The following is an 11,967-nucleotide window of genomic DNA, read 5'->3' as shown; positions in this document are numbered from 1 at the left end:
TTCCGGAACACGCTGGACTGAGTGGCAGAACATCTGTTACCATGCCTGCGTTTAGCAAAACGGGAGTAAAATAAGTGATTATTTGCTCAAATTAAAGGCAGTCGGACTTGACAGTGATCCTTACTGCTTACCAAAGGACCAGTGGTCCAGCTCTTTCCCATTTTAGATGTGTTGTTTGTCTTTTAGCTGATTCAAGCTAACACTGCTGCTTGTCTTTCTGCCACTCAGTGAGCGTAACTGCGTTCTGTGACGTCATGCGCATACCCTCTATACATTCATTCCACACAGACTGATATATTTCAAGAGTTCATTCCTTTTAATTTTGATGATTATAACTGACAACTAATGAAAACCCCAAAATCAGTATCTCAGAAAATTAGAATATTGTGAAAAGGTTGAAGACAGCTGGTGACACGCTCTAATCAGCTAATTAACTCAAAACACCTGCAAAGGCCTTTAAATGGTCTCTCAGTCTAGTTCTGTAGGCTACACAATCATGTGGAAGACTGCTGACTTGACAGCTGTCCAAAAGACGACCATTGACACCTTGCACAAGGAGGGCAAGACACAAAAGGTCATTGCTAAAGAGGCTGGCTGTTCACAGAGCTCTGTGTCCAAGCACATTAATAGAGAGGCGAAGGGAAGGAAAAAAGTGTACAAGCAATAAGGATAACCGCACCCTGGAGAGGATTGTGAAACAAAACCCATTCAAAAATGTGGGGGAGATTCACAAAGAGTGGACTGCAGCTGGAGTCAGTGTTTCAAGAACCACCACGCACAGACGTATGCAAGACATGGGTTTCAGCTGTCGCATTCCTTGTGTCAAGCTACTCTTGAACAAGACACAGCGCCAGAAGCGTCTCGCCTGGGCTAAAGACAAAAAGGACCGGACTGCTGCTGAGTGGTCCAAAGTTATGTTCGCTGATGAAAGTAAATTTTGCATTTCCTTTGGAAATCAAGGTCCCAGAGTCTGGAGGAAGAGAGGAGAGGCACAGAATCCACGTTGCTTGAAGTCCAGTGTAAAGTTTCCACAGTCAGTGATGGTTTGGGGTGCCATGTCATCTGCTGGTGTTGGTCCACTGTGTTTTCTGAGGTCCAAGGTCAACACAGCGGTCTACCAGGAAGTTTTAGAGCACTTCATGCGTCCTGCTGCTGACCAACTTTATGGAGATGCAGATTTCATTTTCCAACAGGATTGGGCACCTGCACACAGTGCCAAAGCTACCAGTACCTGGTTTAAGGACCAAGGTATCCCTGTTCTTAATTGGCCAGCAAACTCACCTGACCATAACCCTATAGAAAATCTATTGTGGGGTATTGTGAAGAGGAATATGCGAAACGCCAGACCCAACAATGCAGAAGAGCTGAAGGCCACTATCAGAGCAACCTGGGCTCTCATAACACTTGAGCAGTGCCACAGACTGATCGACTCCATGCCACGCCGCATTGCTGCAGTAATTCAGGCAAAAGGAGCCCCAACTAAGTATTGAGTGCTGTACATGCTCATACTTTTCATGTTCATACTTTTTAGTTGGCCAACATTTATAAAAATCCTTTTCTTGTATTGGTCTTAAGTAATATTCAAATTTTCGGAGATACTGAATTTGGGATTTTCATTAGTTGTCCGTTTTAATCATCACAATTAAATGAAATAAACATTTGAAATATATCAGTCTGTGTGTAATGAATGAATATAATATCCAAGTTTCACTTTTTGAATGGAATTAGTGAAATAAATCAACTTTTTGATGGTATGCTAATTATATGTCCAGCACCTGTGTGTGTGTGTGTATATATATATAAATATATATATACACGTCTGCCCCATTACAGAGTACTCTTTACTCTTTACTTTTTTAACTGTAAAATGGCTCACTGAGGACATATCCTCAGTCAGTCAGAATTGGCATAGTATTTTAGATGTTGGTAACAACAGGTTTGTTTGCGCTAACAAAGTAGATTTAAGTCAAACTACAGATAGTTGTGCTGAAAAGGGCTCTAGTGAAGTAGAAACAGGGCCAGAATAATACACTTAAGCTTTTCTATTTTATTTTGGAAACATATCCAGAATGTATGTTCAATGAGGCAAAGCCTCTAGACAAATATGCTTGTTAACATGTTATTAATTTGTCTTATTAAGTTTATTGAGTGTGGGAATTCAGAGTTTAACACTTGTGTGGTGTTCAAAGCAAACATTTATTCACTCCCCTAGACGTGACTTCTTTTTGCAGGCTGTTAATTCCTGGATCCACACTGTACTTCTCTGCTACTATCCCCAAAGGAACCACTATTAGACTCAAGTTAATGTTCTGTTTCATGCCTTTTAGATCTTTTTATAATTACATTTTTTTTTAAAAATACTGGTATGAGGGTGAAAGAATCACATCTTTGTGTTCAAACCATTAATACTGAAACCTTTATGGTATCTTACTGGCAAGGTTAGTATGCTTTAAATATTAAATCCAAGCCATTATATAGAATACAGTTAACTAGCCTGCAGAGTTTTGCATGATATGATCATAAATTAATAATAAAAAAAATTGTTGCCTTTTATTTTAAATTTAAATAAATATAAAGACAATTTACAGTATTTAATAAATGTTTTCACAGTGGACATATAGCAAGACACAGGGTTGGATTTACTGTTTGGGCTGCTGGATGGGTGTGGGGGAATTATGAGTGTGCATCGTGAAACCTGTCTGATCTGAGCATTCCCATGAGAAACTCAACATGGGCCCCCAACATGTCTGTCTGAAAAACTGTATGCAAACACGACCCCATACTGACACAGCGTCAAAATAAGTGATAGATATGGGACTTCCTGGATCAGCAAGCTAAGGTGCTTAAGCTATTTAGCAGCATAGCAATTTAATTTCCTACTTGTAAAAAGTTAACTCTATTCTGACTTAGACACCCTAAAGCCAGCATAAATCACAAAAAATTAAATTCTACTTAGCTAACACTTATAATTGATTATTTGAACATAAATGAAGTCTCTTTCATCAAGCTTCACTTGACTGAGCTCTTAAGGCCAACTCAAACTTATGCTCCAAAACCCAGTGGGCTCAGACTTGGCCAGACTGCGAACCAGATGAACAGACAACGACTCAGCGGCTTTTCAAGCTGTGAGCAAGCGCTTTTTTTGCATCCACCTAAAATTGATTAATTTACTTCCCACCATCAAACACCGGGGTTTTCCAGTCCACACATATCTGGCCCCCATTCCAAGGGCAGCAGAGGAATGCAGTGCAAACCAAGGCGTTTGGCTCAAACTTACAGCCAAATAAATAAAACATTTGAGAGGGAGTCTCTCCCAAAGCTGTGGTATTCTCTCTTATAAATGCAGTGATCTTGACGGACAGACGTTACCTTCATGTCCAAGGCCGATGAAATGTGCTCAGAGTCAGATGACAACATAGTTGACATAATGTGGATGAAAGTTCTATAATTTTGTGCATGTGTTGTTGTGGAAAAGATACCTGTCACAGGGATTTATCTTCAGTATAGATGTTATAAGAGACCACGAATGTCCCGTTTTATTCCGAAAAATGTAAAAGAGGAAATCATTACGTCCAAACTGATTTGAAGGCTCTGACTACATTAGTCTTTAATCTGTTATAAATTATTGGAATACATACTCTCATGTGACTAAATATCCTTATCCTGCGATTATATTAATGCCATACAGGTACAGTAAATATTATTCAGCCTCAAGAATATTGAGAATATGCTGTCATATGGACCATTAATTTCACTGTAATGTCCACTAATATCCACTCCAATAAAAACACATTTTTGACATATGGGTGAAATTATGTAATTTAAAATGTTTACAAAATTATGTATGTAGTCTAAATGTCAATGTGGACGTTTTTGAGAGTAGACACAAGAGCATCAGGCAGCAGCCAGGCAGTGGAAAAAAGTTAACATTTATGGATCATATTTGCCATTTTCATAATGTAATTATGCTGTTGTTACACTACTGCCTAGAAATATAGACTGTACACAATTACTCCATGATGGGGACTTTTTGATATACCCGAATGAACTGTGCGGGTGCATTCTCTTTATGAAGTCATTGTGAGTACATGTCTTCTGTCGCTCTGGAGGAGCTCTGTCATGTTGATTTTTAACAGAAAGCTTGTGCTACAAACCAGCCTGTCTTCACCAGAAAAAACCCTGTATAGGTCAATTATGCAACAGCTTATTATGATCCATATTTATGTCCCCTAGTGGCAAAAGAAGTCAGGTGATATAGTATGAAGAGTGACAAAGTCTGTGTAAGGAGGTGGTGGGGTGGATGGATGAGTCAAGTACACTCAGGACTTTCAGTGAGGAAACTACCACCGTTTCACAACATTTACCACGCATTAAACGTCATGTTAATAAGGTCATGTGACTTACGCGGGACTGATACTTGCCAATATCGTTTTGGGACAATCACCCTATTTTGTCGTTTAGGTATGAGGATGTGTTGTAGAAACTTGGAATATTGAGTTTGAGACGATTGGGCATTTACCAGGCCAAGTGTGTGGTGGTGAGACAGGTCCAAATGCAGGACACGTAGGCTGACTGGTAAAGTTCAACAGGTTTATTAACAACAAAAGGCGAGCACACTTATTGGTTGAGTGGCTGATAACAGAGTCCAAAAAACAAAGTAATCCAAAGTGAAATCCAACATCCAGAGAAGGCAGGGAAACAGGGAGACACGACGAGTAAGGCTGGCAACACGACAACAAGAGACAGAGCGTATACACGCGACAATGACCGGATGAGGACTGAAGAGAAACAGCAAACATACACAGGGACTAACGAGCAGGGCGGGAGCAACACAGGTGACAGACAAGAGACTAACAAGACACAGGCAGGCAGAGAGAGAGCAGGGGGAAACAGAGAGAGGCAGGCAGACAAAGTGAAAACTGGGGGAACAGACGGAACACTTGACAGGCAGACATGGAGTAAAATAACCAAAACAGACAGAACACATGTAACAAAATACCGGACAAGAATCTAAACCAGACAACAGAAACCCATGTAAACAGACAAACCCTAAACGAGAACACAGAACTAGAACACAGAGTACCGAGCAGACTAAACCAAAATGATGCAGAGAAAGAACTAGAAGCAAATACTACAACATGAACTAAGGCACAGGTCTGGGAACAAAGACATGGAACCAAAACAGACTAAATAACAGATACTGAACCGACAAAACAATAACTCAGAGAAACTCAGGACAGAATCGTGACACCGGGAGGATCATATGGGATAGATAATAGAGAGGGGAAAGATTTCCATGTTTACGTCACCAGACAACTCAAGCAGGTTGGAGTAATCCACACTGATAATGAAGCAGTGTGTATATAAACTTTGCATTGAATAACAAGCACTTCCCTATGATCGAGTGCTAAGTTGAAAGCTCTCAGAAAAATCCAAGTTTAGCAGTCATAATTACAACTTGGACACTGTTTCCATATCAGAAAGTCATAATTTTGCTAATTTATTTATACATGGATTTTTGGAGCATGGCCCATGCTAGTGCTAGCGGCTAAAAGTCAAGATATCTCACACTCTGCAGCCTCAACTTCAGCTTGTATAGTCTAACTATGGCATGTCCCCAAACTTTATGTAAGTGTGTTACTAAATATGTTAAAGACGAAAAACACATCTAAAAACTTTTATCTCTTTCACAAAAATAACATTTGCTGGTTTACGTTGCATTTCTCTGCCTGCTTAGTTATTGTACAGTGTACTTTTGATTTTTATTTCCACTCTTACTTGTATATATAAAGGTGTGTTTTCCTCTACTAGTAGCTTTAAAAATCCAGAATGTGTGTGTTAAGTGAGGTCACCAGGTGGCTAATTATAGGCTAGTTTAAGAAAGAACTTCTCTGCCTGTTTATGAGGCTGCATTATGGGAATTGTAGGAAATCAATAAAACCATTGTTTGACAAGTAAAGTTGGGGAAATGTGGGTGTGCCAAAAGTTAACAACAACACTTCTGGAAACATTTTACTGATCATATCTAATAACAGTATGTAGAATTACACTGCAGTTCTCCCAGAAACAACGCTATTCGAACAGTTTACTTCAGCCAGCAAGCTGGTGTAAAATAGGTAATTATTCCTGGTCTGCTGAACCTAGACGATTGCATCATAAAAACATCTACAATGGGATCTATACATAGTGAAACAGACAAAGCAAGAAAGGGGGCTTGGAGGTGATCTGCCCTCATACAACCCTGCTTTTTCTGTCTTCACTACAGACTTAATGACTACAGAAAATGTTGGTAAAGGCGGTTAGCAGCTAATGACCCTTTTCCTGTGAAATCACGTGGAACTGACGAGCTTTGGTTTGCTCTGTAATTGGCGCCCGACTTCACCGAAGGAAAATACACGGTGACAAAATGAATAAACAGTATTCTGTTGCCTTTCCAGCCCTAAGTGGCATGACCACTGTGGTGTATTATGTTTTCACAAGCTGTCCAACATCGCATGCTACAGTGAATGACTTACTCACTGCGAGATGTTAATGAAAATATTTTACCTTCTGAGTGATTAAGGGTTTTTTTAAGAGCACAGGTTTGGTGTTTGTGAGGCCTCTTTATTTTCTCAAAAAGCTTACCATACACTACTGTAAATTAAAGTTCAGGACAAGCAGCTGCCACAAGGCGGCTTGGATTAAGAAAACTCTCAAATCTGCCTTGTTATGTCTATTATTTTGGATCTAAACGCTGTGATGCAAAGTATCATTAAAGTGACAACAACAGTTCTCCTTTAACTTCTTTAGCGTATTACCACCATAGACATACATTTTGATATTGCAAGCACATGTGTAGCATGGTCAGATTTCCAAGAACATGCATTTCTTTAATGAAATGTATGTTCATGGAAATTTAGTAAGACCGCTGTGACACTGTCTCCAAACTCTGGTTTGATGTTCTGTTAACTCAAAGCATAGTATATGCTAAAACCTCATCAGTGAATGATACATTTTTTATTTGTTTTACTCTTAGACTACTTTAATGTAAGTTAGATAATTACAAAAACATATAAAAAAATGTGTGTATATATATATATATGTAAATGACCAATTTTAAAAAGGTAGACATCCTCAAATTTATCTGAGAACCACTATCACCTGCTGACACAAAAGAGGAAAACATAGCTCAGTAGGCCTTTTTCACAAAGATACTTTGGCATGTCACAGTATCAAAAGCACAGGTGTAAATAATATAATTAATTATTGCTGAAGTCACTGGAATTTGATTTCCCCATGTGGGTCCTAATGAAGCAGGATGACGTCAACAAAAACTATCCAATCAACGAGTTACCTGTCAGTCTGTAAAAAGCCAGTGTGAACAGGAACCGGACCAGAACTAAAATACAACAAAGTATAACTGTTTAGCCTTAGTCTGGACCAAATTAATCAAACCACACATTTTTCTGCCAATTAAACACGATTTCACTCCTCTGCTATGTGTCACTACTGTAAGTATTACTCAGCCAGTTACAGTAAGACACAGTCAAGAGCTCAAAGGAAAAGTGAGGGGGCAAAATGATTTTCCTTGACTTTCTTTCGTTGTGCCTTTCACACAGCCTGCTAGCTTTAATGAAGGGATGAAAACAAACCGTCTTCTCCAGAACCTTTTGTATCCGGCTGCTCTGCCCTCGCTGTCCCTCTGCCAAACTCTCAAAACCATCCACCAAAGATGGAGAGGAACATTCAAGTTGCAGCCCCGACTCAAAGCAGGCTCTGAGACGACCGGATTAACAGCCAGACAGAAAAATTCAGAGGTGGTCATGAGAGAGCTAACAGCTCGTCACCGCATTAAGTAACTGGTTCCAGCAGGAATCGGCGGGTTTGCTTGTTTCACTGTGAGGAAGTACTGCAGACAGTGTTGACTGATGTGTAACCTTTACTTTATTCACCATATGTATGTTGTGACTGGGAACATATACACAATTCTGCCTCATCGCATTAGGACCATTAGTCTTCTTGCCCTGCAGCTGTAACTGGTATTTACTTTGCATCGTTTCATGTAATGACATCATGTAACTACAGTCAGGTCCCGCATCTGTTCGCGACTAAAGACTTTTGGAGCCAAAATCTTAAAAGTGCACTCTACTAATGACAAAAAACAGATCCAGAATGTTAGACAGAGCTCTGTTAGCAATTTACAAATTAGTGCATGAATACGTGCACATACAAACCTCTATGCAGACTTTTATACCTTAACTAGAAAACAGGTTGAATGGAAAGTTTAAAGATGTCACATTTCATCTTTCAAGCTTCCAAAAAGAGGTGACAAAAAAAAAATCCTGAAATAGTAGCTTGATGTATGAACACTGAAAAATCTCATGCTGGCAAGACAGGAAATCCAGTGAGAGCTCATAAATCTCTCCACAAGGTTTTAAGGTTAATCGTAGTCGAGGGCCTGTATGATGGATGAGGACTAGGAGGTAAAGAATAAATAAGTTTTTGCTGTGGCGTTTCTCAGATCTACCTTTGACTGTCAGGCAGTTTGAGGATATTTATTGTCTTTAGCATTTTAGGAAGCAGAGGAAAACAATTTACTGTTACTGTTAACTAACAGATACGTCTAAGTAATTATTTACAGTTTTAGCACGTGGTCTGTGCAAGGATTTCAGAGCTACTGAAACTATTTGCTAACCTGTGCCTCCCCTTAGACACGACTGCTACGTTTTTACACATGACATATGCAGTTTACAGTGGTAAAGGTGGCTGAATTACCAGTAATTTTTTAAAGATTGGTTCCTTGATTTAAGACAGAAAACAGCAGAGCAATAGCAGACTCGTTTCGAGCTGGGAAGTGTTGATTTTGCACTGGAGAAAGGGGAAGATATGCATTTTATTGAGTCTTTAGGTGGCTTTATGTTGTAACGGCTTGATCGACGGCCAAAACTGACAGCTATGGGTCTGCTAAAGGGAGAAAAGTCAGATGATCTTAACAAAAGCTAAGAGTGGTAGCCTACTTATATCTGTGGTGACAGAACTGGAGCTAGTACACTGTCATTTATTTTTCTTCCCTTCCGCTGCATCTGAGTTTTGTCTTTATGTTCTTAAGAAATGCACAATGAGCAAACAAAAAATGTCTTATATCATAAATAAGCGTATTAATGTCCTTAAAGAAACTGACCATTAAATGCAAACTCACTTTGAAACCTTTAGAGGAAGCCAAATCAGAATGAAGGATTAAATCTGGTGTGTGGGCCTTAGACATTCATGTCCCTTTCAGGATGAGTTGTAATAATTTTGGTGATCCCTCAACTTTTCCTCTAACTCTGTCATCAAAAGGTCAGAAGTTTCATTTTAATTTGTCAAATAGTGGTTTATTGCCAACATTGATATTCCCATAAGCCTCAGCTGTACTTCAGCAAATGTTAGCATGTTAACAAACTAAACTAAGATAGTGAACACGGTAAATGTCATACCTGATATACATGTAGCATTTAGCATAAAGCACCTCTGTGTACAATCATAAAAAGTTTTTATGCTGATAAGTGCTTCTGAGCTTTGCATTTAAGTATTTACAAATTTGAGCATTATGCTGACAGAACCAATATGAAACAACCTCTGGTGAGGTGTTTTAGGATAAAATACAGAATGTGTATTCCAGTTACCCTCGATTGATCGTGTCAGAGAGAGATTCCAAGAAAAAAAAACAAAAAGAGCACCCACAAGAAAACCAGTTGATTATTTTTTCCGATGTCCACGTCACTTCATTTCAATGTTTTGTTGGTTTTGGAGCATAACATATTTCGAAATCAGTGCCCAGCAACAAATTATGTTTATGATGTCTGGATTAATCACATTTCAACCATTTCATAGCTGCTGCAACATGAGGAAAAAGTTAGGTCTGTTTGACAGGGTTTAGTTTTCAGAATGGATATTGCCCAAGTTGAAAACTTCAGAAAATAATGTAAATGTCCTACAGTAGTCTTAGTGAAACATGACGAGAGATCAGGACATATATGAAACACAAACCAAACCCATGTTATTGTCACAGTGCATCCACCTGTTAGCATTACTCGTGAGCTGCAAGTCCCAAGATGAAAGAAAGCTGATTGAGGAACAGGAAACAGGGAGTTAGGGGGAGGAAGATTCCCAGCCAAGGTTTGCTACGGCAGCTTGGCCTAGAGATCTAAGTCGCAGGTTAATAAGTAGGCCTACATGAACAGGAAGTCTGCATGCAGACAGGTATGAGGTCAGTATTTCCACACAACTGGCTGCTTATTGATCTTTCTGGGGTATGTTGGGGAAAACAGTTTGCTGCTCTGGACTTAATAAAACTGAAAGTGATGACTTCAAGATGGACAATGAAAAGTTAAGAATAGGTTAATCTGTTGGATTTAAAAAGTAGTCAAGTTTGTAGGTGAATGAAGGCAAATACTGTTTGTACACAGTATTTTTCCACATTAACTGACCAGTAGGCAAAGATGTGACCATTTGCGTTGCAAATTACTTTAACAAGCACAAATTAGCGCAGTGTGTTTCAGCACGAAGAAGCTGACAGTAAAATCTGTCAGGGGGGAACCAAAATGTTTTCTTTATAAACAATTCCTGCATTGGGAGAACATGTTAAAGAACTAAAATAGCAAGACCAACAAAAACACAAAGAATAATTCCTCAAATGTGAACCAGCTGTTCAGAGTGTGAATGCTCTCCCCTCTGCCTCTGCTTGTTACTTCCACACACTGAAGAATTTGCACAAAAGCTAAATAGTTTCAATATTTTACACCCAAAGCTCTGGGGAAGAGTCACATGGGAGGGCTGCATGTACATGTAAACCTCTATGATGTAAACCAGTGTTGCCAGATTGGGTGGACTTTTTATTTAATTGGGAGTCTAAAGAATTTTTGGGGGGTGTTGGAATACTTTGGGTTAGTTTGGCCATATTCAAATTAAAAGTCCCCTCAAATCTCCTGAATAGTATGATTGAGACTAACAGGGCACACTAATGACTGATGACTGTCGAAACCAAATGTTCTTTCAGCTATTCCAATCATTACACAAAGCTCCGTCATTGGGCTTAGCAGGCCTGGGCAACCTTAAGCTCATTTCGTCTTGATTTCTTTTGGCAGATGATAGATTCTAATTAAGTTTCTTTACTTTCCAACTCACAAACATCATATTATATTGAAGAATTTTAGATTGTTACATCCTCTAAAACATCTACCTGCCAAAGACTGTGATAGAAAAGTTTTCTTCAATCATCATTTGTAGCCATGATAACAAAGGCTATGGATGGCGATGTCAGTTCGTCCAGTACTTTGGTCCAGAGTGACATATTTTAACAAATGTTTCGATGGATTGCCATGAATTTTGGTACAGATATTAATGGTTTCCAGAGGATGAATCCTAATGACATAGGGGATCCCCTGAATGTTCCTTTAGCACCACCAGCAGGTCAAATGTTTCAGTTATCTGGTCAAAATATTAATTTGTCCAATTCTTTGTTTAAGAAATACCTGCCAAAATAGTGACATTTCCTTCGGCCCTTGCTGTACGCTACTTTGCGTTAGTGTTACTTCATTGCTTGCGTAATGTTTGCCAACATAATACCTGGTAAACATCTGCATGTTAGCATTTAGTTCAAAGTACCTCTGTGCTGAAGTACAGTTTCAAAGAGCTAGCATGGCTGCAGACTCTTGGTTTTGATTAAACTAGCAGAGGGATTTGTCTTGTACTTGCCTTTTTCAATGCTCTAATAAAGAGAGAAAAATTATACTCTGATACTGACTGTATGTGAGAAATAACAAGGTCCATATTGGCTTAAAAGTTCTTTAAGTGGAAATTCAAACATCTGCAAATCCATGACAACTGGGACAGAGGAAGAATGTGTAATACAATTGAAATCTCCAAAACAGCTTCTAAATGGACCTTGTGGTTAGATTGTTTTGTCAACTACTGTGTGTGTACTGTGGTAGTCACAAAAACCTCTCC

The sequence above is a fragment of the Micropterus salmoides genome, unplaced genomic scaffold, assembly GCF_014851395.1.
Source record: "Micropterus salmoides isolate LMB-PRFRI ecotype aquatic unplaced genomic scaffold, ASM1485139v1 Ms_hic_scaffold_1, whole genome shotgun sequence".
Lineage (NCBI taxonomy): Eukaryota > Metazoa > Chordata > Actinopteri > Centrarchiformes > Centrarchidae > Micropterus > Micropterus salmoides.
Note: the sequence above shows the minus strand (reverse complement) of the source record.